This window comes from Spermophilus citellus, assembly GCF_964194105.1.
Source record: "Spermophilus citellus genome assembly, chromosome: 17".
NCBI classification, from domain to species: domain Eukaryota; kingdom Metazoa; phylum Chordata; class Mammalia; order Rodentia; family Sciuridae; genus Spermophilus; species Spermophilus citellus.
The window spans coordinates 46,985,590-47,012,860 of record NC_138199.1 but is presented as its reverse complement, the minus strand read 5'-3'; positions in this window follow the sequence as shown (position 1 = coordinate 47,012,860).

Below are 27,271 nucleotides of genomic sequence, written 5' to 3'. Positions count from 1 at the left end.
AATTCAATTTATATTGCAAAATTTCTCTAGTCTTACCTAAAAACAAATTATAGTCAAAAAAAATAAAAGAAAGAAGAAAAGAAAAATAGTACATTAATTATTTTCATTTTCACTTTCCCAGTTTGGGTCGTCATTATTTTCTTTTGACAGCACTTGCCATCTCTCTCATTTCATTCATTTTGTAACATGTAACATCTTCAGTCTAATAGACAAAAGCACACACATCTGGCCACCACTGATTCCTGGCCAAACCTCCTAAAGCTCTTCTACTCAGTCCCACCCAGAAAGCCCACTGTATTCTTAACCTGTGACATGCCTTGTGCTTGTTCTCCTCATGCACATAGGTCTTCCATCCACGATTCTCAGAATGTACAAGTTGGACATGGTATGGTAAAGTAGGTGCAGCCAAGAGAGAAACAAGCATGAGGCTTGGAAACAAATTATTTTATTGCCAGCAGGAAAAGAAGAAAATCTTTAGCTCATCTGTATATTATATGTATACCTGCAGATGATTAATTTATAAAAGAAAAAATATAAAGCATAAGCAAATATGTTGTCAAAGATTATATCCAATATTTTAAAAATAATTTTGAGACTTTATAGAGACTTTTTTTTTTGGAATGACTTTATACCGTGTATATATGTTGTTCAACTTTCACCTATTTGATTCATGAGTTGTTTTCAGAAATGTAGTATCTATTAAAATGGGGATCTCTCTAGAAGAAGCCATGGTCATTGTCTCCAATAACATCATCAGCCTTTATAGAGGAAACAGCTTCTTATAACAATGTGAATGATACAAAGTAACATGAAACAAAGGTTTTGTGACTATTAATAGTTGCTATAATACTGAGGCAGATTGTGTCAGGAAGACGATTCCACTGAGCGTTGCAAAGCAGGTAGAATTTGGTAAAGCTCCACTTGCCTGGTTGCTGGCTGGTACTGTGTGAAGTTCATAGTGCAGGCTCAACTTGGTTCATGGATGGATTATAAGATATAGGTGAGGATAGATATCAGACATTCTTGTTCTTGTCACAAATAATGCAAATAATGAGGATTATTTATCTTGCAAATAATGAGGATTATAAATATGTATGTGTGTATAAAAAAAGCAACATTCTCTAATCCAACTTGAAAAGATCAAGATTCCTTAGACTTTGGAGATGATTGGAAATCTAGCTAGATATTCAATGGTGCTGACATGTACTTTTACATTTTTATTGATCTTTGGTCTATATTAACAACAGTTAAATTCCAAATAGAATACTATAGGAATGTACACCTGTCTCAACTAAAACCACTTAATGTTTCTCATATTAAAATTGGTTGAATGCTTGACTATGGAATTAGTCTTATGTTCAGATTTGAATTCTGATACTAACTAGCGCTATGCCTCTATTTTTTCATTTATGTAGGAGGATATGGATTGAGCCTATTTTAAAGTTTGTTTGGATTTCATAAGAAGTTTACTTGGAATAAAGCCTTTCATGCAAAACATTTTAGCTGTTATACTTACAATTCATATGTAAAAATTCATTTTTTTCATGATTACAGAAAATATTCTAAATGCTGGGTATAGAGATATGAACTAGACCAAATATTTTCAATGTTAAATTTGGTGGGAGATAGACTATGCAGAAGTGAAAAAAAAAAACAATCATTCATTTACTTCTAAAATTGCTTGCAAAACTATTTATTGAGCATTCAACTATATACCAGATTCTACGTACTGGGGAATATATCAGTGAACAAAGCAGGCAAACATACTACCTTATTCTTGAGATTATAAGACCAATGAAACAAACACACATACACATATATACATGTACATATACACATATGTACAATATAAGTTTCTAATTTAGGAATAAGAATAAAATGAAGTAGGGTTGAGCAACAGAGAATGGAAAGTAGGGAATTGGAAGGGATTGTTGTCATCTAGGCCTACAAACAAGAAAGTGTTGAAACCTGGAATGAATTTGAAGTGTTTGAAGACCAGAAAATGTTTTGGAGTTAATTAGAGTGATTCGACTGGGCAGGAGCCAGATCAACTAGGGCCTCAGAAGGTTTAAGAAAAGTTTACTTTTTATTGTAAGTATAATGAAGAACCATTAGAGGTGATGAAGGTAAGGAATTGATATGACTTGATCAAGCATTTAAATAAAGATTTCAATGTTTGAGAATAGACCAGAGGGAGCCAGAATTGAAGCTGGACCAATAAAGAGGCCATCGCAAGTCCAGATGAGAAGTGACAAATGACTTATGATAGGAAGTTAAGGGTAAAGATGAACAAAATACAAGATATACCTGAAAGGAGAATCATGAATTGACTAAGGGCATGCTCTTGGTCAACACTGCAGGGAGTGCCAGCTGTGTTTCCTCTATGGGGACTTGCTGTGGACTTCATGCTGTATTCTGCACCACTGTAGACATTCCAAATATCACTGCATCTAGGGAGACTTGTGTACAGAGTGGGAAAGCCATCAGACTGCATCCACAGACATCTAGGGAGGCATCTCTTGTTCTGAACCCTAAAACTAATAGATGTGAACTGGGGTACATATATTTCCTGGATTCAATTCTGTGGGAGGAGTAGACAGAAAGTATGAGTTCAAGGAGAATAAAGAAAGATGTAAATTGGACAGCTTCTGAAGGGAAACCTTTTCATGTGTTTTTTTAAATGGTCCATGGTGGGTATCAAGTCACCGTGGTATTTAGATTCCACTGGTTACTTTTAAAAAGAATTATTTAACAGTTTTATTTTTTGAAATGTCAATATTTGCAATTTTCTAGAAATTGCAACCTTTGGCAATGTTTTTTAACTCATGGTGATAAAAATATTCAGATTTGACAAAGTAAAAGATCAAAAAAGTGTGTATGTGTGTGTGTGTGTGTGTGTGTGTATGTGCATGTATGTGTGTATGTGTGTGTGTAACAATTGCTCTATGGTGCCTCCAAAATTCAAAGAGTTTCCTGTAGTCATTCCACCTTCCACCTTCTTCTTAGTGAAGTTGGGTATGAGGTACAATATCCCCTTTAAAGAATATAGTCTTTATTTTGGAGGACAAATCTCAACACATTTAAGAACACTAGATTTGCCTTCACTTTTGAGGACATATCCCATATAACATATATAAGAACAGAAAATCTGCACAATACTGTATGAAGTTGTATGTTTTCCAAAGATATATATTCTAATTGTATTATATGTGTCTCTCATGGAAACTTCTATGGTACCAGCTACTTACTGCTCTGTCGATCTGAACATAATATTCTTTCTAATGGAGTGAAGAACTTCTTGGAAGTGATAAGATAGTCAAGGTCCCTTTCATCTAGATTGTGATGAAAGGAAGATAATTGGTGCATTCCCTAGTTAGGATTTTAACCATACCCTGCTATTCTGCCCAAATGAAAGTGAACTCTAAAATTTGGATAAAAATTCATTTGCCAGGCCAATTATTTCATATTAAATTAGGGACTTTATTAATTTGCTCCACTAGAGTGTTCATATATGGAACACCCAATTCAAATGAACTCACCACCTGATTAAGTTCTCCATAATCCTATTATTCTGAAAAACTGTCAATCACATACACTGGAAAAACTCAGGAAATAAACGGGAATTTATTTGAAATTGCCACCTTGATATCATTCACATATTTGCAGTTCTATCAAGGGTAATTTTTTTTTTTAATGCACTGCTTTAGTGGGGAGGACAAATCCAGTAGCTTGCACTTGCCATTATTACTAGACTACCCTTCTGTTAGGTTCCTGGAGCTAGGTTTCTGCTAGTTGCTGAGTCTCTGTTTCCTACACAGGGAACTGGAAAAGGGACCAGCAGGGGTTCTTGGAACCCCTGTGATCTGGGCATAAGGTGAATAGCAGTGAGAACTTTGTTTATCTAGTCCCTCTAGAACATTTCTATGATTCAGATGTTGTGAAAGTTGAAATCATTTCTCTTCCACTGAAGAGTCCCCCAGATCAATGAAAGTCTGAAAGACTTGGAGACATGCATTATCTCAGGTCTAGGAATTTAATGGACAGGTCTGACTATAGTCTGGTGACTTGTGAGTCTTGTTCTCTGAACATCCTTAACACAGTCAGTAATTGGAGTGCTGTCTCTAAAATAAGCACCTTTCCCTCTCCTTTATAATCTTCATACCTCCCTTAAAAACCTAGTTATTTTCATCTCTTTATAAACCCCTTTTGTAAACTACCTCCCTTCATGGTGAAGAGGTTTGTTTGCTTTTGTTTTGGTTTGGTTTTAATGAGGAACATCTCAGGTGTTGTCTCAGGATTGCTTTTCACGTACAGCTGATGCCATCCTGCAGATCACACGCTCTCTTACAGAACCCTCCCACACCCACACTCTCATAATACTTTTATTCTGGGCATGGACTTATGCAGTCAAGTAATTGGTTCTTGGTTTCTTGTTGCAGTAATTAGGAGGAGTTTTCTTTAGCAAAGATCCCTGGTGTTGATAATAATAGTCTTACTGCCATAATTAAATCTTTTTCTCACTATCTAACAAACCTCTCCTTGTATAAGTGAAAGATGTTTGAGATTAATATTCTCGCTTTTGGCATTTTCAAAATAAAAGATCAACCAGCCATGAGGTCACAAGCATTCTGTGATCCAATTCCTTAGCAACTGAGCTAGATATTAAAACAAACAAACAAACAAACAAAAAAAAACAATGTTACTATCTAATCAAGATGGTTAAGTTAAACAATACGATTATTACTCCTCTTTAAAAAAATATTGCATTTGCATTGACAGAAAAAAATATGAAAATAAAATAAATTAATAACTTTACTGTAAAACCAGGTTGGGTCTCATCAAGAAACTAAAAATGGCAGAAAATTCCTTAAAGATGAGAGGAGAATGAGACCAAACACCTTGAGTGAGCACCTTGAAATCTATTCAGGTTAAAGAAAAGATGATCAAGAAGGAGTGGATTGCTCATCAGAAGAATCCCAGGATAATTAGAGATGATGGGAAAGAGGGCAGAGTAGAACCCAAACCTAAAGCAGTCAACAGGGAAATTAATTAGAAAGATGAAGATATTTGTGTAAATTCCCTAATCTTAGAATGAGTTTTCCATCCCCTACTGTTTGCCCCTATGATAAATCACAATGTCAACCAATTGAATAATAAGCTGACACTCAGTAATGCCGTGTAGGATTAGAATCCACGCATAGAGAAGACAACCTACCTGCAGTTAAACAAAACTGACCATGTATTGATTTCACCTCAAGCTTTGACAGTTTAGTTCTTTTGTGGAGGCTGTGAGCTGTCATTTTTTTTTTTTTTGTGCTTATGCTTCAGAGTTGTTTTCCGTTGTTTGAATTTTTGAGAACAGATGCTTAGGGATGTGTGGGTATATGGAATTGGTTATTGGGTTGACGTGAGACAGAAGTGGTGAAACAAATTCTCCTGCCAACACAGATTCCCAGATGGGAAATTAGCAGCAGAGGCAATAGCAAAATGATTTAACTGATCATATAATTAGCCAAATCCATGTGCACACTGAGGGTGCAGTGTGGGGAATATGGATAAAAAAAATTCTGTGAAATGCTGAACTTTAATTTTATTTTACATCACCATTCCGCTAGGTAGTTTATATAAATATTTAAAGAGATTTAGCAGAAAAAAAAATGAGGTCCCAACAATTGGAAGGAGGCTATCTGGAAGGATAGGTAAAATTTAGGAAGGCAGCAAACAGGGCAATCACTTCCAACCATTACCCACTCCTAGCGAAAGAAGAGGAAATTGTCCCAAATCTCTTAATTTCTCAACCAGTAATTTTCATCAGAACACAATAGAGGCCGAATGGTGGAACAAAGATGTTGGTACAGAAGAAGTTGCATTTAGAATAAGAGAAATTTATAGATGATTCTATCAATAATTTGGGTAAAATATGAAGATGTAGATTTTCTGAGTACAAATCAAATAAGGAAAAAGAGAAAGTAATTCTCAGTTGGGCTAACAATATATGTGCAGTTACCAGAGTTCTACCTTCCACACACTTGTAGTAGTACTTGTGGGTGATTACTATCTGGATTTGCTACCACAATCAAACCAAACTATGCCCTTCGTTGGGAGATGGCAAGTTACCGAAAAAACGTGGAGCGGCACAGGGAGGAATTAAATTAATACAGAAAATAGAAATGCTAAATTACATGTCAGAATTGTTGACACCCTCCCCCCACCACCATCTCTCATGAACATATGCAGACCTTCCTTTCTACTCAATTAGATTAAACAGCTAACCAAGAGTTTTCAAGTAGAGCTCTCCTGGTTGTCCTCTGTCAGCCTGGGATGGCTCCAAGAGATTTGTGATTTCTAATCTCAGATGAGATGGAATAAGTCTGACGTTTTTTCCCCAGATATTCATATTGGAAAGCATGTCTAAAGTCCATTGTGTGCTGCTAAAATATAATTCTATAGACTGGGTGATATATAGGACTGATATCTATATCTATATCTAGATCTTAAAAATTCTGTAGGCTGGAAGTCCCAGATTTAGAGGCTCACATCTGGTGTGGGCCTTCATACTGCATCATCTTATAAGAGAAGACAGAAGAGTATGAAAGAACTAGGGACTAGAACTTGCTTTTATAACAAATCCATCCTTGCCATAATAAGCCTATTTCAGCAATTCCATTAATCCACTCATGGTGGCAAGAAATAGGAGCCCTTGCAAGGTGACTGCCTCTTATAGGCCCTGTCTTTGAACACTGTTCTATTGGGATTAAGTGCCGCAGTCCGGCTGCAGCAAACTAACCCGGGGTTGACGAGCAACTTGTGTACATTGATACAGCAGGAGTGGGAGCCGTTTATTGTAGGACAGGAGGGGTATATATACATTACACACAGCTTATCTTAATCAACATAAACTAGATACAGCAGTCAACCAATAAGGAATCTCCACACTTAATGGCTCTCTGGAGTTACTTCACAAACCACTCCCTCTGGCAAAATGCCAGGCGCCATCTTGACTTTTTTACAGACCCTAACAATTAAGTTTCCAATACTTGAATTTAGGGGACCCATTCAAACCTTAGCAATGTGATTCACTAGTTGAGCACAGTCCTAAAGCAGCAGACTAGGCATGACCCTCAGGGTTCAGGCAACGGACTGGCATCATGGGTTCTTTCTTTTTAACCCATCAGGAATTCCCCAACAACAAAGTCAGCAATCCACAAGAGCACATTCCCATTACTGGGTGTGTGGAGAATATTCTTTGTGGGTACAAGGCGTGAAAGACAGTGGAAAACCAGAAACTAAGAATAAACGACGTGGTAGGTGTGCATGGGGAGGAAATGAGCATTATTCCTGGAGAAAGAAACGGTGCTGAGGGAGGGTGCTCAATTTTTTCTTTTCAATTTAAAAATATTTTAAATTTTAATGTGAAAGAATTGTTACAAAAACCAAAGTCTTCTCTGATGGTCTTCATGATCAGGGCTTGGAAAATCTGAGAAACAATTACAAAACATCTTGACAATGTTCTCGGAGGAAGGGGAATGGTAATTTCTACTAACTGGAATAAATTTACCCAAAACAGAGTGAACTATCTTTGGGTCCTTTTTCAAGGCTCTGCTTGATCTATATTGTGGTAGTCCACTATCACTGCCAAAATGGAGAAATATTAGGAAAAAAATCACTTCCTGAACTCCAGCCATGTGCTGGGTCCAAGACGGGCACTGCCATCCCACCAAGGGATACATTTTGCATGGTCAAAGACTCTGGAGTAGATACCCTCTAGAATTCCTTCCACATTTAAGATTTTATGATTTTTCTAGCTACAAGGAAGCTGGGAGATTCTTCACCAAATTGTTTCGAAACTGTCCTAAAATGTAATTAGCCAGAGCCATTAACTAATTAACCATTCTTGTCAGAACACAGGTTCACCTGAGAGCACTGTGCTGCCTCCACATTTCTCTGGCATGTACATTTCTTTTTAATAAAAGAAAGTTTTAGTTCATGGCTTCAAGTTACGGGATTTAAAAAAAAAAAAAGGGTGAGTAGGCCATCTTGTTGGTTCTCACTGATTTTTTGTGTTTCTTCTGTTTATTTTTAGAAATTCACACTCAAATTGCCTTATTTTGGAGCTTTAATGCATAGGTCTTTGCAGGTGGAACATTCATAGTCAAGGTCACTGTTGTAAAGTTACTTGTCTCTACTGGACACCCACACAAATGGGGGCCAGGGAGGAGGTGAAAGGGTCAGAGGAAAGGTTGCTGATGTTATTTTGATAAGCTATTCATATATTAGAAGGCAAAATGTTCCATATTCTCAATTAATGGCCTATTTGCCATTGAAAAGGGATGCCAACCATTGGGAAGGGTCCTCTTCTCTATCATTTATTGACTTCTGCCCAAAGAACACAGGTGAGAAGCCTAGGAGGAGATGCCATGAGAGAGCAGCGTTCAAAAACACTGTTTTATTTGCTGTCTTGGCATGGAAGGGGAAAATTCATTTAGTTGCACTTCATGTTATCTCGGAAGCATTGAGAGGTTGGCATAAGTGGTAGTCACAGCAGTGAATTTGCATTTTTCTTAACACTTCCAATTAATCTAATTGCTGTATGTGTGTTGAATGGTGTAAATTTAAAAAGGTAATAATAAATAGTAATAATAAGTGTTTAATAATAAATGCAGAGTTGCTAGACAGTATCATAAAAGTGCATAGCTAAAATGATTTATAAGGAATTTATTTAAAAAATTGAGCATGATGGATAAGTGATTATTTTCAGAAATGCCTAAATTATAACTCGGAAATATTATCAATGAAACACTAAATACTTTGAAGATAGATCATATTTTAAGATAGAGAATTAATATTAGCTGCATCAGTGCCAGGACATCAGTGTATGCCTTCATGTTTATGCTCTATGCTGCAAACCTCAAAACAACCTTGGAAAATTTGTAATTACATTCTATTTTATAAGATGAATTTTCTGATTATTTAAATATTGTTTTTCAATGTGATTTGTCTAGTAAAGAATAGTGGACCCTGATGTGCATCCTGAATTGGTCAGTTCCAAAGTTACACTCTTTCCATTTTTCAAGGTTATCATGCTTGCCCTTCGCCAGGGCTGGGAGGGATAATGTGCACATGATGGTAAGAGGTAAATCTATCAGTTATGGCTCTGATTCATTGCTGATGCCAACATTTCTCTTCTTATTCCTTTCAGTTATTTATATGATAATAACAGCATGGATTTGTCCATCAAAACTGTTTGCCTGAGATATGCTGACGAAATGATGTAGAAGTAAATCTGCTTGTACCCAAGTGGTATAATCAACCTCAGTCCTCAGCTGCATTTGTTATTGGTGAGTTGTTTTTAGTAATGTTGAGAGCAAGTTCCTTATACTATTTCTTTCTAGTGTTATAATAGCAACAAAAATCAATATTTATTGATTATATACTATGCCAGGCACTGTTTTAAGTTCTTTGTTGGTATGATTCGCTTAATTATCAAACTAACTCTGTAGCTTGAGGTGAATGCCATACTGCCTCCAACACTTTCCTATGCAGAATCCTAATTCTACTGTCTTCCCTGATCTCTTCCATGTTGATATGTGGAGAAGCACTTAAGAGCTAATTATACCACTGGTACTCATTGGGGTTGGGAAGTCATTCCTTTACGTTAGTCTTATCAGATGTACGTTACCTGGAATGAGGAATACATCGTTTGCTGTATTTTCAGAGTTCTTATGTTGACAAGTCTAATTTTCTTTTCATTATCAAACAGTTTAAATAGTTTAAATAGTTAAAATAATATGAGATGCATATTTATCTACCACTGGTAAGAATCATCATTTTTTTATTAACCTATAACTATAATTAATTATTTATTTGGTACTGAAGATCAAACCCAGTGGCATTCTAAAACTAAGGTACATCCTGAGCCCTTTGATTTTTTTTTCTTTGAGATAAGGTCTTGTTAAGTTGTTAAGGGTCTAGCTCAGTCGCTGAGGCTGGCTTTGAACTTGCAATCCTTCTGCTTCAGCCTCCCAAGGAAAACTGCTTAGATTGAGTCAAAGCCACATACATCTTATATAAATGATCTAATTCTATTATTAACATTTTTTTCAATTTCCTTATTCACTAGAATTATAGTTCTAAAATTCCCCCATGTTTTTATGTAGAGCTAGCACTTTTTAATCCCTGAAGGTTTTCTATTTTAAATAAATTTTACTATAATTATCCATTCTTTTACTGAAAACAACAATCTTTCCTTTAAATAGTACTGCAATAGATACCTTGGATGCATGCTCAAAAGTGTCTCTAGAGAAAGCAGATGGAAATAAAATTGCTGGATCACAGAATATTCATGTATTCCTTTTGTAGAAATGGTTCAATTGTTCTCTAAAGTGATAGTGGCAAGTTTTCTCCCATCAGCATTGTGTAGTAATCCTAGTTTCCACTTCTTATTGCTAGCTCTTGTTATCAGCTATATTAATTTTTAACAATATCATGGAAATGAGTTGGAGGAGTGTTATTCTAGTATATACTTTGATGGCTCAAAAAGAAGTTACACCTAGGCATTGCAATGCATGCCTGTACTTACAGAAACTCAGAAGGCTGAGGCAAGAGGATCCCAAGTTTGAGGCCAGCCTCCACAACTTAGAAAGGCCCTCTCTTAAAATTAAAAATATGTATATAAAATGGCTGGGGATGTAACTCAATAGTAGAGTGCTCCTGGGTTGAATTCCTAGTATATAATAGTAGTAGTAGTAGTAGTAGTAGTAGTAGTAGCAGTAGTAATAATAATAATAATAATAGAAGAAAGAGTTTGCTTATTTTGCCATCTCTTCCTGGTAAATTCAACATTCTTTTGGGTGAATTATCTGTGTACATATGTGACCAGTTTCTTTCTAATGAGTCATTTAGTTTTGCTTTCTGTTTTATATTTGTTATACAAACCATTTGTTAGTTGTATGTTATACTGTGTTTATTTATGATGTTCTCTGCCATACAGAAATATTAATTTTGAATGTAAACATTATAAAACCTTAATAAGATAATTTGTCATCTGTCAAAATCCTATCAATTTTCAACTATTTATTCCCAAATCTTACAGTCATTACAAAATTTACTTGTAAAGAACTCATTGGGTTCTTTATTTATGTACTAAAACTATATTTTTAAGTTAATTTGGATTTTACAATAATAATAATTGCCTAATAATAATAATACACAAAGTCTCACCTTATTCTTCTTCAAAAGAATAAGGTGATTGTTGGTGATTTTCAGCTCTTAACAATTCTTTTCGTATTTTAAGATTAGTTTGTCAAGTATTATTTGAAACAATTCTATTAAGATTGTTATCAACTGCTATATATTCTTAGATCAATTTTAAATTAGATGATCTTTATGCTATTGAGTCCTATTCTCTCAATTTATAGTTTGTATATGAAGATTTAACAAAATATTTGGAATTTAAATGCACAATTGGATCAACTGATAACATAGCAATGAAGTACCCATTGCTATCTAAAATTAACTTCAAAGATAAAACCAAATAATTTGAAAAAACATACAGAGCAGTTTTTAAAATCAGGAAACAGAAACTCTCGTGGTGCACCCGAGCGTCTAAGCTATATTCGGATACTATCAACATCTATTTTTGACCAGTTTGATTTCAGACAACTCAATTTGTGCAGGAGACACAATTTAAAAGTCTAAGAAATCTATGTCAAATAAGGGTAGTAATGGTACTGAGATAAAATGAGTTAGAACAAAACTCCCTGAAATATCAAATGCTCAAAAAAAAAAAAAACACATAAAATATTTCAATCTTTTCTGGGGGAATCAAGGCCTGAAATAATCATTGCCGACCACTTCAACATTCTAACCAATTGGTCCCACTGAGTAATTGTTTTTCACAATTTCATCTGGTTCCTTTCCTTGTTCATCTCTCAAACTGTAAATCTCCTTGCACTTCCATTTCTTTTTTATTTCACAATTCCCACTTGGCTTGGTCTCACTTTCTCGCCTGGATTTTATTGTCTGCTTCCCTTTCAAACATCTCCAGCGGAGCCCTCATCCCATGTAAACACAATCCCATATATTTTCAGCTTCTTTTGCTGAAAAGAAAAACGTCTTTCAAAACTGCCTCTTACCGGAAGACACCCTTTCCTCTGCCATTTATTTTCTTTTTACCGCCACCTCTGATCATAACAACTCTGTCAATTGTCTTCCTGACACTTACTCATCCTTTTGTAAAGGTAAAATTTCTAAGCTGATTCTAAGCTGCAAAAGCCTGAATTAAAATGTAAAAGACTGGTCATTGTAAAGCTTCTAAATTGCAAAGCCTAAATTAAAATGTAAAAGACTAGATATTGTTAAGTTCCTCTGCTACACCCAGAACCTGAAATTCCTGAGATAGTAAAAACAACGCCCTATTGGCCATTTAGCCTAGGGCCCTGTGCAGTTTGTCACAGGGCCCAAACCAATCAGTTTGAATGTGTACCCTGCTTAGGAGTGACCAATCACCCCCGCCAATGAATGTGCTAATCATGTCTCAGAGTTGTTATTCAATTTTCCCGCGCCTCATGATGATTTGTTCTGATGTATGCAAACACCCACCCCCCCTCCCCAAAAAGTGTACTTAAGCTCTGCTTGACCTCTGCTCTGGGCTCTGGGCCGCTCTCCCTTTCTGAGTGAGCCTTGAGCCTCAGAGCGCTGAATTAGGATCCTCTTCAATAAACTCCCTCCTGCTCATTGCATGAAGCTGGTCACTTGTGGTCTCTTTCTCCAACAATTTGCCGGACCCTTACACTTTCACTGGGATTATCACCACATGGGCCGTTCAATCTGTTGGGACCCTGTTGTATTCATTTCCCTCCCTAACCAGATAAAGGCTAGAAGTCTATCATTCAACTACTCTCTTGTCAACGTCTCCAGATTTTAAATCTGCTCTCCTTCCCTTGGGGGCACACTGGACATTTTCAACGGAGGGTCAGTGTTTAACTTGGTAACCACCTGTCTTTCCTCCCTTAGACTCACACTGCCTTGAATGCTCAGAAAACAAAATATACTTGCAAGAATCACCTTCATTGGGGGTTCGTGATCTTCAACCTCACAGAGCCAAGAATTCGGCTTTATGTTCACAGTTAGCTCTTTTTCTAAATTGCAGCTATTTCAAACCTTTTCTGGTCTCCTGAAATCTCCAGGGTAGCTCTATAACACTTCAGCAAGTGACCTTGTGTTGACGGCGACAGCCGAGTTGGGATGTCGAATGGCATTTTTGCCAGAAGTAGTGATTGAGAGGTGACGCCAAGGAGCCATTAAGATGATGACTTTTGAGTTCTCTCGGAGTTCCCGTTGAGTTCCGGTTGAGCTCTCTCAGGGATTCCTGGAGAGTTCGAATTGGTTGGGGAAGTGCAGGAGAAGGGATTTCAGGTTGGTGGTTCCTGGAGGAGCTGCATGGCGTTCGGGAGCGTTCCTGAGAGCGTGTGTGGAGTGAGCTGGTGGAGTTCAGAAATAAAGTTTGTTCCTACTTCAGTGGCTCGTGATATGTGCCCAGCCAGACTGAGGCAACCTTGTATTCTCACTTGTTTCTGGAACATGTCCCAAAGGCTCATGTGTTGCAGGTTTGGTTCCCAGCTATTGGTGCTACTGGGAGGTGGTTAAAAACTACGAAATCAGGCCTGGCTGGAAGGGATAGGTCACTGGGCAGCAGCCTTTGGAGGCTCTGTCTTGTACCTAAACCCTGCCTCTCTCCTCCCTCTCTCTTTCTTTCTCCCTCTCTTCCCTCTCCACTCCCATTTCTTCCTGGATGCCATGAGGAGTAGCTTTGCTAGTTCATGCTCCCTGCTATGATGTTCTGCCTCACTATAGCCCAGAGATAAGAGAGGCAAGTGACCATGTATTAATACCTCTGAAACTATCAGTCAGATAAATCTTTCCTCCTTTAAATTGTTTCTCTCAGGTATTTTGTCACAGAGATGACTACCACACCTACTCACCATTTTACTGAGACAATACAACCTCCCTGTGGGAACTCCTTGAACATCCTCTGACATCTCAACCTTATGTACATTTTAACTTTTTTCTCTTTTTCTTCTGGGGAGCAGCAACTTCATCCTCCAACCCAGTGGTTCTCAAAATTGACTTGCATCAGAACAACATGGTGCTGGGTGAAGCCTAGACTGATGAGCCCTGCACCAGCCTTCTGCATTCATAGGTCTGAGTGGGGCTCAGAACACGATTCCCCTTAACACCAGCCAGTGCTGCTGCTGCTGCTCCAGAGACCTCTGCTTTAAGATAATTCCCCACAAGAGTCAAATCCTGCTTTGTACCCTTAAGGATAGAGTTTCTTCAGTAACCTGATCTTCCACTTATTCTCAAAAATCTCCCTCCTTACTGGCTTCTTCCATTTAGCATTCTAATGCCTTAAGTCACTTAAAAAGAAGAGAAAAAAATGCGTCTTACATTCCTCCAAGTCACCTACCTTTCCTCCTCCCCCTCCTTCTCCTCCTCCTCCCCCCTCCCTCCCCCCTCCTCCTCCCCCCAACTAAACGGACTTAGGACTTACAGTATCTATTACACCTGATGGTTTCAGTTATTTCATCACTCTATCAAAATCAAGTTAGGAATTTGCACCAAACCTCTTTGAAAAAGTTACCGAATATCTAATTAGAAAATTCATTGGGGACTTTTCAGTCCTCATGGCTGATATATGGCTTGTGACTCGTCTCCTTCTTCCTTTCTAAAGATCTTCTGAGAACTTGACTTCAGCTTTTCTAATTGGGCTTTAGTCCCTCTTCCCACTCCAGTTAACCTTTATTAGAATCATGTAATGTTGTCACTTTACCTGCTGCTTCACAAATGTTCTATTGTATTTAACGGTTATATGTTGAAGTCTCAAAAACCAGGCTGGGCCTGGGGGTATATCTTAATAGGTAGAGTGCTTGCCTCGAATGTGCAAGGTCCTGGGTTCAGTCCCCAGCATGTGCGCGCGCGCACACACACACACACACACACACACACACACACTCAAACTACCATTTAAAAAACCAGGCTGCATGTGTCTCCTTCCTTTCCGTCTGTCAATGGCTTCAGTCTACTTCCTTTTTTTTTTTTTTTTTAACGGAGATGTAGAGAAGGATTGCACTCTGACAGATGCAAATAATCTCCTGGAGAAATACAGGGATTAGAGAAAAAGGTAAGGGGTTCTCAAGAGAATAGGTTTGTGGATCTGGGAAGATGAGAGGTTCTCATTTAGTCAAAATGAAGTAGGAAGGAAAGCAGTAGGAGCTATCCCATCATCACTGTAGAGTGTAGGCACATGAATTTATTATAATGTTTTGAAACATTTTCAGGTGATTTTTTTAGAATCTGAGGCAGAAAAATCTTAAATTATTTGTTATATCAACCTGTCTAGTTCTGAGACTTTTCTATCACCCTGTCTAGGTTTAGAAATTGCAGGGAAAGAGAATTGAGGATGAGATTTTATTTTATTTTTTTTTTTAAGGAGAGAGAGAGAGAGAGAATTTTTAATATTTATTTTTTAGTTCTCGGCGGACACAACATCTTTGTTGGTATGTGGTGCTGAGGATCGAACCCGGGCCGCACACATGCCAGGCGAGCACGCTACTGCTTGAGCCACATTCCCCAGCCCCGAGATTTTATTTAATGGTAAGATTTTGAAATGTATGCTTGATGACATAGGAAGGTATTTGAAGCTATTAACAATGGAGTGATTACAATAGTTAGAGTCTAAGATAACAAAAGGGGAGGGCTGAAGAGAGAGAGTAAAGTGATGAAGTTAGTGCTGTTATGAGATTTAGCAGTTGCTGTGCTGGGCACCTGAACAGCTCAACTGAAGCCAGAAGTTTGTCAAATAGAGGTGTTTGTGATTTCAGAGACATTTCTGGTAATGAAAAGGTGCATACAATAAACTTGGAAGTTAAGTTGGGTGGAGGAAAATGTACTTGGAGAGGGCGTAAGAAAGCTAGATGTTACATGTTGGATTTCATCTAGAATAATGGCAGAAGTTGGAAAGGACATGACTTTTTTGACCTAAAGGGTAATATTTAATAGAAAGGGAGGTGAGTCTGCATGTTATCGAGACTCTGAAGAGAGTGACATACAGGTAGCCGAGCCTCAAAAGTATAAGAGCTTCTTCAGAGGCAAGAGTTCTTAAGCATCTGGAGGTGTCAATAGGGAGCTTGGAGGACGTTGATATACTTATGGGTCCTGAGATTACTACAGTGTGAGAAAAAAAAATCCAAAGTCACTTTATGGAAGAAAAATGGTACCATCAGAGTAATCTAGGCTTAATTGCTTCAAGAACATGGAAACTTTGAAGAAGAGTTTGAGGATAGAAGGGAGTTCATGATCATTGGGTGAACTCTCAAACTCTTCCAAAGATCCCAGTGGAAGAGTTTGAGAGGGAAGCAAAGGGTTGTTGTTTTTTTGTTGGTTGGGTTTTTTGTTTGTTTGTTTGTTTGTTTTTGTTTTTAAATAAAAGTAACGTAAGTAGTTGTATGGGAATGACAATTTGGAAAATTTAGGACACAATAACAGTGCAGTACTTTTGGCAATAGTTTTGGTGAACAGAGATACAAGATGGTGGAGGTGGTATTGATGGCTCCTTGGATGTGGTAGGAACAGCACTAGATCCACAGATTGTGTGACTTGCTTCATGTGGAACTGAGCTTTTGGCCCCACAGGGCTGCTGCTTTCAGCCTAATGAAGGTCACACACTAAAGATTCCTTCTCTACCACTCTAGTTCCCGACTCCATCAAATTTCCTGCTATTTTTTCACCTTGTTTCCATGGAAATACAATTTCAAATGAGTTATATCAATAAAGTTCACATGGATTCAATGTCATTTAAAATTTCTTCCAGCTGATATTCTGAGAACTTCTTTAAGGAAGAAAGTTGTTGTGATTTATAAAAGACCATTTATTTCATATTCCATTGTGCCTAAAACAAAAACAAAAACAAAAACACCCAAGACAGTAACCTGTGATGGGCCACAGAATCTTCAAATTCAAATAGCCAATATACTCATTTACACATTAAAAAGTTGAGTTTTATTTTCCAAGTTGAAAAATTCTCCAAATTCAATATGACACAATATTCAATTTAAGACATTAGCCAGCCTATAAAGCTATCATTGGTGATAGGTCTATATTTTCATATATCCATTAAAATAATTATACTAAGACCAAATTATTAAAAACTTAATTAACTGTACAGAAGACTGCATAAATTTGAAATCTGTACATGATTTAGTGTGTCCTGTGAAATGATCAAGGAATCAACTACTACACACATTTGAAAACCATGAAAAAGCACAGAAGGCTAAAATTTTCATTAAGTCCAACCAAAGATTAGTTCTCAGGGTTAGAACACTTCACTTATTGTGCCTCTCCTCCCCCCTCTTTTGGTCATGATGGGGATCGAACCCAGGGCCTTGTGCATGGAAGGCCAGCATTCTACAAACTGAGCTATCTCCCCAGGCCTTCTTGTGCCTCTCAATAGAGTCTTCTTCTTTCTCTCCCCACCCCACACACTTTCTCATTTCACTTGCCATCTTCTTGATTCTTTCCCTCCTTGACATTGTCTTTCAACTTGAGTGCAAGACAGTTCCAGAAATATTTCCACTATAACTTCTGGTCAAATTTTATCAGTTGCAGTTACAGAAAGCAAAGGTTGTATTGTGGCTTCAGTTTGGAGTCTTGATGTAATATGATAGAGTGAAATGAGGGTGACTTTTGAATCAGATGTACCTGAGTTTAGGTGCCAGCTCTGTCATTCACTAAACGTGTAATATCAGCAAATCATTTAAACTGTCAGAGCCTCAAATATCGAGCTTCCCTACCAGTGAATGGGGTGGAGAGCCCTATGGAAACATACAATTGGTAGGATTCAAATGGGGCGTTGCCTAGAAGTAGGCTGCATGACTTCTTGTGCAATGTCAGAATGAATTTGGAGGCTATCCTAGCACAACCACTTACAGTTTTTTGTTTGTTTTTGTTTTTTTAATTTTTATTATTGGTTGTTCAAAACATTACATAGTTCTTGACATATCATATTTCACACATTTGATTCAAGTGGGTTATGAACTCCCATTTTATTTTTCTTGTATGGAAAATATTGCTCATCCATGTCAGCAAGTGTTTTAATGTTCAACTCTCTTTTGTTCAAAATATGGTGAGCAAGAAAATTAAGGGAAGAGGGTCTTCCTTTGAAATGTAGGTTAATCTTCATTTCTATTTTGAAAATACCCAAGTATACAAAGTCACTAGAAAGGATAAAACCTAGTAAATATCCACAATTATAGAATCCTGTTTCCCATCAAATTCATTCAATGTAAGAGAAGCATTTATTAGAAAAGAGGATGGAAGAGTAGGAAGCAATGAAAAATTAATGCTTGTCAAAGTGTAGCTAAGATGGCTTTTGGTCATTGCTGGAGAAGGAGGCATGTGCAGATGGCAAGTTCTTTTTAGATCCATCACAGTGAAAATGATATGGACAGCTTCTGGTGGCAACAAGCCACCTAGGAAAGCGTCCCTGCAGTAGTTGAATAGATAGATAATTGACTGACTCACTGATCAACCAATGGACTAAATGTTTGTGAAGTGCCTGGAATATTCCAGGCACTGACTAAATACAGTGACATATCACCTTACAAATACCTTGCATTATTCCTACCTAAACCCCCAGATCAGGTAATATCCGGTTTCATTAAAAAATGAAAAGACAATAAGCAAAACTGAAGCCCAGAAAGGCTTCCTATGTTGCCAAGTAGGACTGAGATTCAGTGAATTCCCTTGACTTCTGGTCTGAATGACTTCTCCTTCCACCAAGGTAGCAAAGAAAAAGAGATGAATTCAGAAAGGATATATAGCTAGTTTAAAATAGGTTTTCTTTGTAGAGATTATAGCAAAAAACCTCAGTAAAAAAATTAAAAAAAAATGTGTATCATACTCATTGATCCACACCTGGAAGCACTCTCCTAGAATATTCTAAAATATGTTTACAGAATCTGCTATTGCCAGACTTCCTCTGGGGGAAAAACAAATAAAAAAATAATGAATATGGTCAAGTAGATTTGGAACTAACTGCTTGTCCTCTTCCTTGTGGATTCACAATGTAACACAGCAGTAACTGCAAAATCCTGCACCAAAGTGACATGTTTGTGTTTAAATGTTATTCAACATGTCTGATCAGAGAATACCTCACCACTTTTCTTCATTAACAAAAATAATAATAGTGTAGCAGGTAGTACATCAAATGATTTCAGAAATGCTAGGTAAATGAACTAATCATATATGTGGTATTGATTATTTTGGTGCATTCATAATTATTTTGGGGCAACTATAGAGGTTTTTTTTTTTTGGTGTGTGTACGTGTGTGTGTATGTATGCACATACATTTCAAAACTGCCATAGCTCTTTTCATCCCCAAAAGGCAGAATCTTTCACAATAGAGACAAACGTGCTAGCAAACCAGCATTTATTCGGCACTTATTATCTGGAAGTATTGTTTTAAATCATTCTTGCAGGATGGGTCAATATAGACAAGTCCATAAACATAATCAGAACATAAATAGAATGAAGGATAAAAATCAAATGAGCATCTGAATAGATGTAGAAAAAGTCTTTGATAAAATTCAACATCCCTTCATGATAAAAACACAGAGTAAACCATGCATAGAAGGATCACTGCCTCACCATAATAAAGGCTATATGTGACAACCCAACACCACACAGTCAACATCATACTTAATGGGGAAAAACATTGACTCTAAAGTCAGGAATATGGTATTCTGCTACCTTTCCTATCTTCTACTATCCCCCCTCCCCTCCCCTCCCATCTTCTCTCTCTACCCCATCTACTGTAATTCATTTCCCTCCATGTTTGTTATCCCATTCCCCTCATAACCTCTTATATGCAATTTTGTATAACAATGAGGGTCTCCCTCCATTTTTAATATGGCAGTATGTAAAAATGTGATGTGTAACCGATGTGATGCTGCAATCTGTATTTGGGGTAAAAATGGGAGTTCATAACCCACTTGATTCTAATGTATGAAATATGATTTGTCAAGAGCTTTGTAATGTTGTGAACAACCAATAAAATAAAAAAAAATGCAAAAAAAAGAAAAAAAATGAAGTCAGGAATAAGACAAATTTGTCTCCCTCACTACTTTTATTCAATAATTCAATATAGTACTGGAAATTTTAGCCCGAGCAATTAGGCAAGACAAAGAAATGAAATAGATAAAAATGGGAAGGAAGAAAGTTAAATTTATTCCTGTTTGCTCATGATGTGATTCTATACTTGGAAAACCCAAAGGATCCACCAAAAGACTCTCAGAGCTGATAAACCAATTCAGCAAAGAAGCAGGATACAAAGTCAACTTCTAATAGCTTTACTATATACCAATAATAAACTTTCTGAAAAAAAAATCAGGAAAACAATCCCAATCATAATAGCCTCAAAAATATACTGCAAATAAACCCCAACAAGGAGGTGAAAGACTTCTGTGGTGAACATTATAAAATGCTAAAGAAATAGAAGATGCTACAAGATGGAAAGGCCTTCTGTATTCTTAATTGGGAGAATTAGAATTGTTTAAATCACCATACTCTCAAAAGTATCCATCAGATTCAATGGCATTCCCATCAAAATACCAATGGCATTCTTCACAGGGAAGTGAAAAAGACTCTAAGTGGCCGGAGCCATCCTGAGTAAAATGAACAGTGCTCGGGGCATCACAATACCTTCTTTTGAAACATACTGTAGAGCCACAGTAACAAAACCAGCATAGTGCCTGCATCAAAACAGACATGTAGACCAGTGCATGAAACAGGTTAGAGGACCCAGAAATAAATCCTCGCATTACAGCCAACTGATTCTCAATAAATTTGCCCAAAACAGACATTGGTGAAAAGACACATTCTTTACCAAATGGTTCTGGGAAAGATTGAAACCAGAATTCATTCTCTCACCCTGTTCAAAACTCAACTCAAAAATGGATCAAAGACCTTAACGTAGGAGAAAATGCAGTCGAAATGTTCCAAAATGTTGGCATGGGCAACACTTTACTGAAGAGGATCCCAATAGCTTGGGAAACAAGAAAGAATTGAAAAATGGGATTACATCAAATTATAAAACCTTTTGCACGATAAAGGAAACAATTAGAAAAGTAAAGAGAGAATATTCTGAGTCGGAGAAAAATCTTTGCCAAGTCTTCATTTGACAGATTAATAACCAGGATATAAAACGAACTCAAAAAGCTTGACAATAAAAGACAAATAAGCCAATAAAAAATAGGCAAGTCACATCTCAGAAGAGGTATAAATAGACAATAGATATATAAATAAATATATAAAAATTGCTCAATATCTTTACCCATTAAGGAAATGCAAATCAAAATTACATTCAGCTGTGTCTAGTGGCAAAGACATGCCTGTAAACCCAGCAACTCCAGAGGCTGAAACAGGAGGATTCCAAGTTTGAGGCCAGCCTCAGCAACTTAGCAAAACCCTGTCTTGAAATAAAAAATAAAAAGGCCAAGGGATATAGATAGCTCAGAGTTAAAGCACCCCTGAGTTTAATATCCAGTAGCAAAATCAGAGCAAAAACTACATTGAGATTCAATCTCATCCTAGTCAAAATGACTATTATTTAATATATATATATATATATATATATATATATATATATATATATTTTTTTTTTTTTTTCCTCTAGTAGAGATATTAGTGGCACCTAACTCCCTTAAGATTTTCAAAAAGCTCGCAGATTCAGGTTGTACTGAAAGGGATAGAGTTCTTTTATATCTATCTATCTATCTATATCTATCTATCTATCTATCTATCTATGTAAAGATGTGGAGAAAAGGAACCTTTATACAGTGTTGATGGGAATGTAAATTAGTAGAGCAACTATGGAAAACAGTATGGCTGTCCCTCAAAACCCTGAACCTAGAACTACCATATGATTCAGCTCTACCACTCCTGATATGTATTGGAGGGAAACAAAGTCAGCATATTAAAGCGATTTCTGCATACTCATGTTTACTGCAGCTAAAATGTATAATCATCCTGGTGCCCATCAACAGACAAATATGTAGAGAAAACATGAAGCACCCACAGAAGTACTCTTCAGCCATAATAAAAAGTTAAATCCTGCTAATTGAGGAAAAATGGATGGAACTGGAGGACATCATGTTAAGAAAAATGAGTCATACACAGAAAAATAAATATTGCATGTTTTTTGCTTATGCGTAGAAGCTAAAAGAATGAGTAAATAAATAAATAAATAAATAACCTGAAAGTTGTAGAAGAAAGACTACTAAGGAAGAGAAAGCAGAGAGAGGTGGGCAGAGAGGACAGAAGGGAAAAGGAACATGATCAAGGCATGACATGTGCACTTCTGTAAATGCTGTGAAACCCAGCTGTTGGTTTTTTTTTTTTTTTACAATTAATATGCGTTAAAGATAAAAGCTCAAGCATAGAATAATATAAAATATCACTGATTCTTTTTAAATCACCATTTAAATGATGCTATTCCATGGTAGTTTAAAAAATTCCACTGTCATATGAAAAATGCTAAAATTCAGGCTTATCAATAAATTCAAATACCATAACTAACAATCATTCTTGCATGTTTTGGTAGCTGTTACCATACATTAATGACTGGTGTAGTTGATGGTACTATAGTTGTGCTTGCTTAGGAAATGCTCAGATGGAGGATCTTGGTCCAAATCAGAAAAAACAGACAAGAAAAATCTCTGGCATGTTATATTTTCTTAAGCACTGTTTGGACTCATACAGATCTAACCTGTATTTAATTTTGTCTTAAAACATTTTTGTATTTTGAGAAAAAGAGTCTGACCTTATATCTCTTCCTATTTGATATCTATAATTAATGGGCTTTTAAGATATATCTCATATATTCATACTGAATATTAATGAAACACCCATGAAGATCCAAGTAAAATTCCTCTAGTAGAGATATTAGTGGCACTTAAATCCCTTAAGATTTTCAAAAAGCTCGCAGATTCAGGTTGTACTGAAAGGGATAGAGTTCTTAAGAATGTAAAACTCAAATGAAAAGTCCTAGGACAAATGCCTTCACATTTTGAGGACAGGTTTCATTTAGAATTCATTTTTGTCATTCTGATAATTTTAGTGCTTCTTGTGGGCTGTGGTTATTACACTGGTATGAAGCAAAGATGATTGTGGAAAAAGTTGTAACATAGGTAAACGTCATAATCCTATACGTTTGTTCAAATTTACTTTGGTAGGATCTTGAAATGACTGATGATTCCTATTCTAGAGTATATTTCTGCTTCTAATTTAATTATGCCAAAACCAGAGACTTAGTCGCTAAAGGAGAAGTGAATCCCCATCCAGTGTCAAATAGATGCTTGAGATGAGCACTCTTTGCCTTTATTGATTATACAAATATATAAATGGATTATAGGTGGTCATTTCAAGAGGAAATTCTGGCAACCTTGGTCTGGAGTAGGACTGTTCAGAAGGATTTGCTTATTGCTATTAATTTTTAATGAGAATTCAGGACATTTCATCACACTAGGAAATGTTATAGATGGGAGGAAGCACCGCTTCTGCTATACCAGAGCTTATGATCTATTATTTAGAAATGTTTCTGAAATTTTTGTGAAGGTAAAGCCACAGGGAAGTGAGAAATATACTAAAAACTCCATGCACATAACCACAGAAATATCATTGCTCTTGTCTTCTGTAAGCATATTCACCAGATGTTTTTTCTACCCATCATGTTTTTAACCCTGATAAAAATATGAGACAGGTCAAATCATGATCTAAACTTTGACAAAATTGTGAATGTAATTTTGCAAAGGAAATATAATGATTTTATATGTATGACCATAATTAAATCAATTTATTTTGCTTATATTGCTTATTCTATCAACAAATTCTGGATAGTAGAATTCTATGAGAAGATAGCTTCTTAACGGAATTTGGCTACAGTGAAGTGGTATGTATAGAATTATCTGGAGAGTTTAATAATACAGATTTTAAAAATATCTTTTTAGTTGTAGATGGACACAATATCTTTATTTTATTTGTATGTGGTGATGGGGATCGAACCCAGTGCCTCATGCATGCTAGGCAAGCGCTCTACCACTGAGCCACAACTCCAGTCCAATAATACAGATTTTTTACTTCTTCCCCAGAGATTCTGATTCCCCAGGTCCAGACTGAATCTAGGAACATACCCCTTTCAAATATATTTTTATTTTAAACTGGCACATAGTAACTATACATATTTATATATGTTCATTGTGACTTTTCAATGCATATATACAATGTGTAATGATCAGATCAGGGTAATTCAGGGTAACATCTATCACCCCAGATATTTATCATTTCTTTGGGTTGGGAATATTAAAAATCTTGACTATTAGCTATCTTGAAATATGCTATTAGAGCATACATTTTTAACAAGCTCATCATAGGCTGCACTAAGGTATTCCTTAATACACAGTTTGAAAAACGTGATCTAGTGAATAAATGTTTTTCTCTTTCTAAACACTCCCTTCTTGTTACTATTGTTCTTGTTACTATTGGCTCAAGTAGACCAATAGTAACAAGAATTTTGGAACTTGGGTGGCAACATGGAATTTGTTCATCTGTAAGTTTCTGTGCCTGTAACAAAAAGGCTGAAGAAAAAAAAGAATAAAAAAAGTCAAGAAGTTCAGAGAGACTGGACCTGAATTCTTCTGAAAAAGAGTCATAAAGACAAAATGAACAAGATGGAAGTCAATGTCCAAGTATGTTGCACAGTCTGAGTTATAAAGCAGCTCAGTCTGGGGAATTTAAGAAATCTAGTTACAAATACCCAGCATATGGAAGAACATTTATTTTTATGCAGTTAGAGTGGAAACAGTTTCATAACTGACTTCTAAAGGAAATACAACTAGCACAAGAGAAATACCGAATGTAACTTAGTTATTCTGCACTATTGGTCCTGCAGCCTTATCCCCCCTAGTTAAATGACAGTAATGAGGAGTGTCACTGTCCTTGAATGGTCATAGAACATGAAAGGAAATGCTGACCACACACTACTTCAGATTGAACAATTATGTACTTAGAACTTTCATGATATTTTAAATAGGTGTTGAATGATTTTTTTAAGGGAGTCTAGCAAAGTTCTACTATAATCTAGAGAAGATACGTTTTCCTCTATACCCAACATGAAACACTTTTAACAGGGCTTTGATGAGCAGCGAGTGTATGGCTATCTCATTTTTCCCCCAAGTTGAACTTTTAAAATATAATTTTGTAGTATTTATTGATTTATTCTCCTGAATTTAGTAAGCAGCTCCAAGTCATATTGGATAAGATGACTTTATAGATACTGTTATGTTTGCAATATATTTCTAATTTACAGGCACGGATGGAGGTGTCATACTTCAGAGTCAAGAACTTTCTCTGACTACATGTCACTTGGTGTTCTCTTTCTAGCCTCTGAAGGCTTGTCATAGAAAACATATACAATTATTCTCTCTAAATATTATTCCTCTTTATCTATTTAAAAATGTTTAAAATGTACATATTACATGCCAGGATTTTTTTCCAAGGACTTTACAAATGCTGACATATTTATTTTCAATAACATCCCTGTGAGGTAGGCACTTTTATTAGATATTGTTTCATGATGAGGACTCTCAGGCACCCTGAGTTATAGGATTTATCTCAGATCATAGATGTGAATCTGGGATTCAGCCCCAAATACTTCGGTCCCAGAACCTGTGTCTTCAACCATGATACTACGCTGCCTCTCCACCCTTAACAATGCTGCAAGTGATCTGTCTCTTGACAGTGTCTAAAGATAGTTTGATTGTCCAAACTGGGGAGGGGTTGCCTCCTAGCATCTAGTGAATAAAGAACAGAATGCTGCCAAGCAGTTTACAATGCATAATGCAGATTCCACAACAGGAAATTATCTGATCCATGTTGCTGAGGTTGAGAAATGCTGTTCTATCTTAATACACGTACTGCTTCAGATGAAGTATAAAAGTATGTGGAACACTTGTAATAGAAATCACCTATGCTGAACAGGTCTTCAGAGGTCACACTAGGAGGAAATTGTACTTTCAGCTACACATTCCATATTTGTTCTACAAGGGGCAACCGAGTACAGCTTACCCATGTAATTTTTACAAAACTTGATAAACAAAACATTCATCATCTCTGCTCAGAAAAATTCCTGCCTATGTGCTTTCCATTCAAAATCCTCTGAGTTTGCTTTTAAAGCAGTCTGGTTCCTAGAAGACTTTTAAGACCTTGCAGAAATGCAAATTATCAGTCATCAGCACAAACACACTAGGTTAAGTAAAGTTGGCAGCCATGGGAGATACGTTTTTTCTCCTGTGACTGATTCTTGTCAATTATAATTAGACATGTAAATTACTGTGCTTGGAAAAAGATTTTTTAAAAAAGAAAACCATCGGATGATCTCTGGCACTTGGGGTTTGTTCTTATTTCCATTGTTTCTGAAAAGTTTGCTTAATGCCCAAGTTGTGGAAATCACTGGTTCATTTGAAAAATGAAAATAATTTAGTTGCTGTCTTGGAACCAACCCAAAGTACATGTTCTTGACTTACAGCTATTGAATTATACTCAGAGAGCTACTGTGACCCTATGCCCTTGGAGCTTAGAAGAGTGAATGGTTCAGGGTTTTGATGCTTCAAGAATAGGGTTTGATGGTTTTTCACCATCAAGGGCCAGATGGTAATTTGGAATTTGTGGGCTAAACAATCTGTTGAAACTATTCAACTCTGCTGTTGCATAAAAGCAGTCATAGAAAATTGGCAAAGGAATGGCTGCGGATGTGCTACAATGAAACTATTTTTTTTTTTTTTTTTACCAAATTAGGTGGTCCGGTAGATTTGGTCTTTGAGCTGTATTTTCTTTTTTAATTAATTAATTTAAATGAGGTATATGTGACAGCAGAATGACTTTTGATTCATTGTACACAATTGCAGCATAACTTTTCATTTATCTGTTTGTACACAATGTAGCATCGCAGCATAAGTGCAGTCATATATGTACCTAGTGAAATGATGTGCATCTCATTCCACAATTGAGCTGCATTTTCTTAACTCTTCTTCTGGAGGATTCTCTCTTTCTGGAGCTGATTCTTATTCTCAACTTTCTGACTACTATTAAGTCAAAACAGCAGATTAGGCAAAAAGAAAGAAAAAAAATATTGGGGCTGGGGCATATAGTTCAGTGGTAA